The sequence below is a fragment of the Arachis ipaensis genome, chromosome B06 (genome assembly GCF_000816755.2).
Source record: "Arachis ipaensis cultivar K30076 chromosome B06, Araip1.1, whole genome shotgun sequence".
Classification (NCBI taxonomy): Eukaryota; Viridiplantae; Streptophyta; class Magnoliopsida; order Fabales; family Fabaceae; genus Arachis; species Arachis ipaensis.
This window is the reverse complement of record NC_029790.2, coordinates 99,794,534-99,802,403: the sequence shown is the minus strand read 5'-3', so window position 1 is coordinate 99,802,403 and position 7,870 is coordinate 99,794,534. Positions and strand designations below refer to the sequence as shown.

At 33.2% G+C, this 7,870-nt stretch overlaps 1 long non-coding RNA gene across 3 annotated transcripts in view; it reads right to left on the bottom strand.

Annotated features, from left to right (window-relative positions):
* LOC110263421 overlaps nucleotides 1–1,402 on the bottom strand; it is a 5,095-nt gene extending 3,693 nt beyond the window's left edge. For 2 of the 3 annotated variants that reach the window (XR_002349059.1, XR_002349058.1), the window contains exons 1-2: nucleotides 1,056–1,402; nucleotides 773–889 (exon numbers count right to left, since the gene is read on the bottom strand). This is a non-coding gene — a long non-coding RNA (uncharacterized LOC110263421). Of the gene's footprint in view, nucleotides 1–705; nucleotides 890–1,055 lie in introns of those variants that run through there. The other variant, XR_002349057.1, reaches the window with a different exon arrangement.

Genomic DNA, 7,870 nt, shown 5'->3' with positions numbered 1-7,870 from the left:
AAAAAATTAATTTTGAGTTAATTTTATAACTATCAGTATAATGTTTTTATACTAATATCTAATTATATTTTTATATACATAGAGAAAAAATATTATTTTTAAATAAAAAGTATAAAAATTAATTATTTCAATTTGTACAACAGACTTAACACCTAACTAAATATAAAAATATACACGTTAAATTATTTCAAAGTTTAGATAACGAATATTAAAATTAATTATTAATAAAAATTAGACTTTTTATATAAAAATAATAACTAAAAATCTTATTATTTGATTTTTTATCTACAAAGACATTGGTCTTTTTAGCCAGAGATTTTTGTCAGTCTACGACTTTTTTTTGTAAAAGTAGTTTGATTTTATAAATCTTTTATGCCATGCATAATCTATACTGTCAGAAAGTGGATCGTAATTTTAAAAAATTTATATTCCCGTAATGTTATTACGGGTAAAAATACTAGCTAGTTCTGCCTAAATTTCATAAAAGATTAGAAGATAAAACAACATTTTAAGAGAAAAAATACCAAGAAAAAATCATTAATCTCCACAAATCAGAGTCCGAAGCAAAGGGCAGAACCCGAACCCAAGCAATCTTACTAACAAACCCCATTCGCACTAAAATAATAGAGGAGGTAAATACTTGTACGTGCTTATCTATTTCATTTTTAACAAACTAAATTATATTTTTTTTGGAATTCTAATCAATTAATCAGTGTCATACTTTTAATTTCTGAATCCAAAAATACATCAACAACAAAAATTAAATTAATACCATAGTTGGTAGCCACTCAAGAAGTACATAGAGAGCAACAACAACAAGAATAAGTACGTTGAGTTCTTTGGATCCTTGCCGCACCAAGCCACCATTTTTGAAGTTAGTTCTTCATCCCTGCAATGATCAAAGAAAATAATTAAACTAAATTAAAAACAGACTATGTCTTCCTTAAATTAGATAAGGCCATTTCAGAAGCCAATACACATTCAGACATAATACACATTCAGAGACTTAAACCCCCAAATTAAAAACCCTAAAATCCAAACCCTAAAAATCTCACATTTCACAGACAACGATTATCTGGTGAGTGCACAGACGACGATGGTGAGCAGCGACGGTGAGCACACAGACGACGATGGTAAGCGACGATGCTGATCGCACGAGATGATAATGGTGAGCACGGCGAGTGGTGAGCAAAGGTGAAGATGAGAAACGGAGACGGTGAGTCGTGAGCGAAGGTGAAGACGAAGGAGAATGGAGACAGTGGGTGGTGGTGAGTGAAGGCGAAGAAGAAGGGTGAAAGCGGCGAAGAAGAAGGTGAACTCTAATCTCTTAATGAAGGAGAAGGGCGCAGGTTTGTGAAAAGAAAAAAATTAAGTGTTGCAGCGCGCTTACATTAGAAATATTTTGAAGTGTACCAAAACATAAAGAATATGTGGTAATTTAGATTGGTTTTTTTGAATTAAAAAAGTTTTTTTTAAATAAAATGTTTTTATTTAATTTTAAATTTATTTAGATATATTTTTAAAAAAATATTTTTATTTAAAAAATAAATTAATTAAAAAAACAAAAGTCAATCCAAACTGAATTTAGGACTGCGTTTGGTTCTGAGAACTAGACAAGACAAGACAATGAAAATAATACACAAAGGACAGAGATGCAAAAATTAATGTTCTTGTATTTTATTTTGTGATAAATTAGAACAAATTATGAATTCAAAAAATCTGGGAAGAAAAATAAAATAATAAAAAAATATAATTAGGGAAAATTAATAAGAATAATAAAAGAAAAAATAAAAAATAAGTTGTGTTTCTTATTAGTGTCTCTGTGTTCTTCTTGTCAGAATGGATACAAAATACACTAATTCAGTGTCTCTAGACACAATGTCTCTTTTTATGTCACATCTGTCAAACATGACTGCGTGTCTCAATGTCCTTGTCTCAATATCTCGTGCCTATAAATAAACGCAGCCTAGATTACTCGTCAAAAGCGTTCTTTTTTGTTAGAAAAGTGTATCCATAAATATTAAGATCAGGATACGCTTTATACGTGATCTTTTTAATATCTAAGCAGATGCTTTTCAAGTGATGCCATAATTGTGTTTCCTATTCTCTTATAAAAGGGTAACACAAAGAAAAGTGTAGCCTATTTGATGTAGACTGCGCTTTTTAAATGTAGCTTAAAATAAGTGTTACTAAATGGTGATTTTCTTGTTGTGCATGTTACTTTTTTTTTAGGGGTTAGTCGGATTTTAAGTCAGATCCACAAAATAAAAAAATATATATACTAGCTTATTTAAAAAAAAAGGTATCTGTTTGGTCCAGAAGTCAGCCAGCTTAATTCGTTATTTTTTTGGTCGAGCTAAGTCGCTTAGGCTTACATTTTTACAAGTTTGATTTTAGAATTAAATACACATGACTTTGAGACTTTAATTATTCTCTCGTTTAAAATAGCTTTAGATTAGTGACAAAATTGTGACAAATTATATTATCGTGCTTAGCAAATTTGCTTCAAACTTTTCATGAATTTTCTTTGGATTTATATAGAGGTTAGCGATTAATAGCAACATGAAATAAGGACAGAATAAGGACTAATATTTTTCCTCACAAATTAATATAGCAACATAAAATAAGTGAGAAATTTCTATCAGTTATTAAGCAGTCGCTAATTCCTCACTAAATAAGCTTTCAATTAGTGACTCAATTGCGGTCAGTTACTTCTAACATTTTCTCGGTTAGCTTTGGATTTGTTATAACTCTGCGACGGATTTCCAACGAGATTAGCGAGTAATTTGCTACAACATAGGTAGGATATAGCTTTTGCTTTGCGACAAGATTGCAGTTGCCAAGTTGCTCGCTAAATTAAACTTGTGACGACTTAGGGACAAATGTATTTCGCTCGCTAATCAGCGAACGAAGTGTCAGCTGTTAAACGGTCGCAAATTTCTCGCTACTTAGGTCCTAGGCTCTTAATATCCGTATTTCCACTTTAGCGACTAATTAGTAAGGAACACTTCCCTAGCTGAATGATTTATCTGTTGCGATGAGTTAGTGATGAATGTTTTCTGTCGCTACCCTAATTTTGAATTTTACAATATTATGCGACAAATTAGCGAGAAACTAGTTGCTCGCTAAAAATAAAAACTTTGCTGACAAATTAGCTAGGAAATTATCCATCGCAAAATGTATTTCAAGTCTTTATGACGGATTAGCTAGTAGCATTGTTCCTCACTAATTAGCCTTTTCGCACAAAGTTTATTTAGCGATGAACTAGTGTGTGAATTGTTTCTCACTAATTGTATATCAATCACTTGCGACGGAATAGTGACAATAATATCCCTCGCTACTTTACTTTTATTCGATTGGACCCCTAAGTGACTGATTTGCTAGAACATTATCACTCGCTAATTAATTTGTGACAAATTAGAGAGAAAATTTTTCTCGCTCATTTTTTTAGCTACAAAAGTCATTTTGTGAGAAACAAACTTACTCATGAATCTCTCGCTAATCAGTCATTTTTCTCAAGTTCGGATATTTTATGACCGCTTAATAATTTTGTCGTTAGTGCGTCACTAATTCCTCACAAGTTAGTAACGGATTAGTGACAAAAAATATTTCTCGTAAAATTTGTCGCTAATTTGTCAAATTCTTGTAGTGTCCGCTCCTCTTCTCTATTTTCTCTTGTTCTGCATTCAAGGTTTTTTGTTTGAACTCTATTTTTTTCAAATTCTGTTACTTCAAGTTAATTAATTAGTTAGTAGAGTTTAGTTAGTTTAATTTTTTGTTTTATTAGATTTAGGTGATTAGGATAGGTTAGAATAGGTTATATTAGCCTCTGAAATTGCTTAAAAGTGTTTAATTATTGAGCTGTTTGCTGATTCTTGCTGTTGAAATTGTTTGGAAAATGCTTTACTGTATTGATGTGTCGCTATTTTACTGCTGATTTTGATGAATTTTGATATTGGAATTGTTTGGATAATTTTGATTGCGTTCATTCACTGCGTTAAGGTCATTTTTGCTGAAAATTTGATGTTGGACTTGTCTACGTCATGCTTCGTTGTTGCTTGTTATGACTAGACATAATTTGATTAATCCTTGTTTTGAATTGTCACTTGTCAATTACTAATTCAGTTCATCAATTTTCCATCTTTAATATTTGTGATATTGCCTTAAAAATGTTCTTGGATCATTTGTGTAAAATTCGGATAATTAATATATAATTAACTCATAAATTAAAATTTATTCTAGAGAATTGAAAATGTAATTTTTATGGTTTAATATTATAGAACTAATTAAAATATGAATTTTGACACCAATTTTAAAGAATTTGTCCCAAGATTGGGCTGAATAGGCCGAACCGGTCGAACCGGGTCCAAACCAAACCCGTGGGCCCAATCTACTCACTTAATAGAGTGAGTTCAGATCTTTTTCTCTCCATTTTGCATGCTAAACACGCTGAAGCTCAGCCATGGGAGAGGGAAGAACACTTTCCAAAACCTAACCCACACATAGATAATCAAATCCACATAACTTTTGATCCGAAGCTTCGATCATCGCACCGTTTGTGGCCACACGACCGCGGCATCGAGCTCTATAAATCCCACAAGACTATTTAAGAGTTAAGCCACGAATTATTTCCAGTTTTCTAGCCCTTTATTTTTGAAATTATTGGGTAAAGGTGTTGAGATTTCGAGTTCTTTGATATTATAGGGTCCAATTAACTTGAGAAAAATGCTTAATATTGCCTCTTTGGTCCGTGAATATGGTAAGAATCCTCAACTCATAGGGAATTTATTGAGTATATGTGATTAGTATTGAGCTTGCATGTGTGGGTATCTATTATGTGTGTTGGGTATGCTGAAAAATATGTTGGTGAGGTGTTGAGGCCTTGGAAGCTTGAGGAAATGTGAATTGGAAGTGTTTCGGGTTTATCGAAAAATTGGTCAAGGTATGGTTTTGGTTTCTCATATCTAAAATGTAATGTAATGTGAAAACTTAGGCTAGTGACCCTAGGATAGGAATTGAATTTGTGATGTTGATTGGTTGAAATAGATTGTATTGATTATGTGGTTATTAGTTTTTGAGGGTTTGTTGATGATACATGTGATTTGTATATGATGACGATTGGTATGTATAAAGGTTGATTAGAAGTTGATATTGTACTTAATATGGATATTTGATGATGTATATTGAATATTGTGGAATTGGAAGTATTGGATTGGAATTTTATGAAAATGGAGAATTGGTAGGATGATGGATGTCTATTGTATATTATTGAACTTGAAATATTGAGTTGAGATTTATGAAGGATGCTAAATTGGCAAGGGTGTGGGTTAATTTTAAAAAAGGGTAGAAATTGGTATGTTTCGAAAATGGAGATTTTGTAAAGTTTTACAAAAACTATGATTTTGATCAACTTTGGTGGAGCATAACTTGATATCCGGACCTCCTTTTGTATCAAACTTGTTTAGAAAGAAAATTTGGTCCAAGATGTTTATGTCGTTCAAAGAACGGATAAAAAATGTTTCAAAACGAAAAAGTTATGCTCGTCAGAAGTTTGAAGTGCAAAACTGAAAATTCTGCAGCATTAAGCATTTTTACCATTCTGCAAAGCTTGCGTACGCGACCGCTACACGCGGCGTGACCAACCTCTTCGGGTTGGGCATCTTGTGTACGTGAACAGGGTGCTGGCATACGCGAGCAGTGGTTTTTGAGGGATTGCGTACGCGACCACCTGCACACGACGTGACCAACCTTTTTGGGTTGGGCATCTCGCGTACGCGTACGCCCACGCATACACGTGACCCTTATTTTCAGCAAAGTGATTTTGTATTTTAAAACCTAATTTCGAACCTCTAAATCCCTATTTTTAATTTTTTAGCCCTTACACCTTAGTTGTATGTTGAGTGGTGAGAACAAAGTAGGGAGGAATGGTAACTTGGAGATGAAAAAAGTTTGAAAAATGAATGAATGAATGAATGAATGAATGTAAGAAAAAATGAAAGAAGAATTATTACTGAAATATGATTGACGATTAAATGATTATGATTAATTGAGGAAGCTTGAAAATGTGGCGAGTATGCCGGAGATGCATATATAAGTAATGAATGAATGTGGTAAATGAACCATGATGGAAAATGTTAAATGTGAGTATGCTTATAATTTTTTCTCTCTGGTTGTAAGGGTGATAGGGCACCGATACTCTCTAATGGTGACAGGGCACAGATACTATCTAATGGTGACAGGGCACATATCCTCTCTAATAGTGACAGGGCACAGATACCTCTAATGGTAACAGGGCACGGATTCCCTCTAATGGTAATGATAAACCACTATTTTATGGTTTATCTTATGCTCAATTGAGTGGTTTATATCAATTCTTTACTCACTTATTCATATGATTTGCATGAGTTTACATTTTTCCTTCCTGATTTTGTGCTATGATTGAAAACATGTTTCTTTGGTCTTAAATTTGCTATGTTTAATCCTCTCTTATTACCATTCGATGCCGTGATATGTGTGTTAAGTGTTTTCAGAGATTATAGAACAGGAATGGCTTAGAGGATGGAAAGGAAGCATACAAAAGTGGAAGGAATACAAGAAACTGAAGGAACTGCTAAAGTTGTCCAGCCTGACCTCTTGGTACTAAATGGATCATAACTTGAGCTACAGAAGTCCAAATGATGCGGTTCCAGTTGCGTTGGAAAGCTAACATTCGGGGATTCACAATGATATATAATTTGAAATAGCTGCCCCGAAGATAGGTGACGCGGACGCGTGACCTGAAAAAAATGCAATCCGTGCGAACGCGTGAATGACGCTCCCGCGTGACAATGCCGCGACCTGTACGTACCAGAAATCGCTGGAAGCAATTTCTAGGCTGTTTTTGACCCAGTTTTCGGCCCAGAAAACACAGATTAGAGGCTATAAAGTGGGAGAATCCATTCATTCATTCAACAATTCATACAACATTTTATAATTCATAATTTTAGGTTTTTAGATGTAGCTTTTAGAGAGAGAGGTTCTCTCCTCTCTCTTAGGATTTAGGATTAGGATTAGGATTTAGGATTTCTATTATGATTAGGCTACTTCTCTTCAATCACAGGTTCAATGTTCCTTTAATTTAATTTCTCTTCTACTTTTATTTACTTTATCACTTAGTTGTTTATTTTTCCCAATTTGATTTATGAACTTTTCCATGTTAGGATTGATATCTTTATTTAATATGATTTGAGGTATTCCAGACTTATGCTTGCTTTCTTTTCTTTATTATATAAATAATTTAGATTTTTCCCCTTTTGGCTTTGGTTAAGTAATTGGTGACACTTGAGTTATCAAACTCAGCAGTTGATTGAAAATTGGAAATTGCTGATTGATTTGGATCCCTCTAAAGCTAGTCTTTCCATAGGAGTTGACTAGGACTTGAGGAATCAAATTGATTAGTCCACTTGACTTTTCTTTTTTTAGTAAGGGTTAACTAAGTGGGAGTAATAAACAATTCTCATCACACCTGATAAGGATAACTAGGATGGGATTTCCAGTTCTTATATCTTGCCAAGAGATTTTCTAATTATTAATTTATTTTTCTTGCCATTTAAATTACTTGTTCCCTATTCCAAAAACCTAAAATTCTACCTTTTCCATAACCAATAATAAATACACCTCCCTGCAATTCCTTGAGAAGACGACCCGAGGTTTAAATACTTCGGTTATAAATTTTATTGGGTTTTGTTACTTGTGACAACCAAACTTTTGTACGAAAGGATTCTCTGTTGGTTTAGAAACTATACTTACAATGCGATTATTTTTATGAATTTCTTTATTAGCAAGAATCCAATTCGTCATAATGGCGCCGTTGCCGGGGAATTGCAAACGT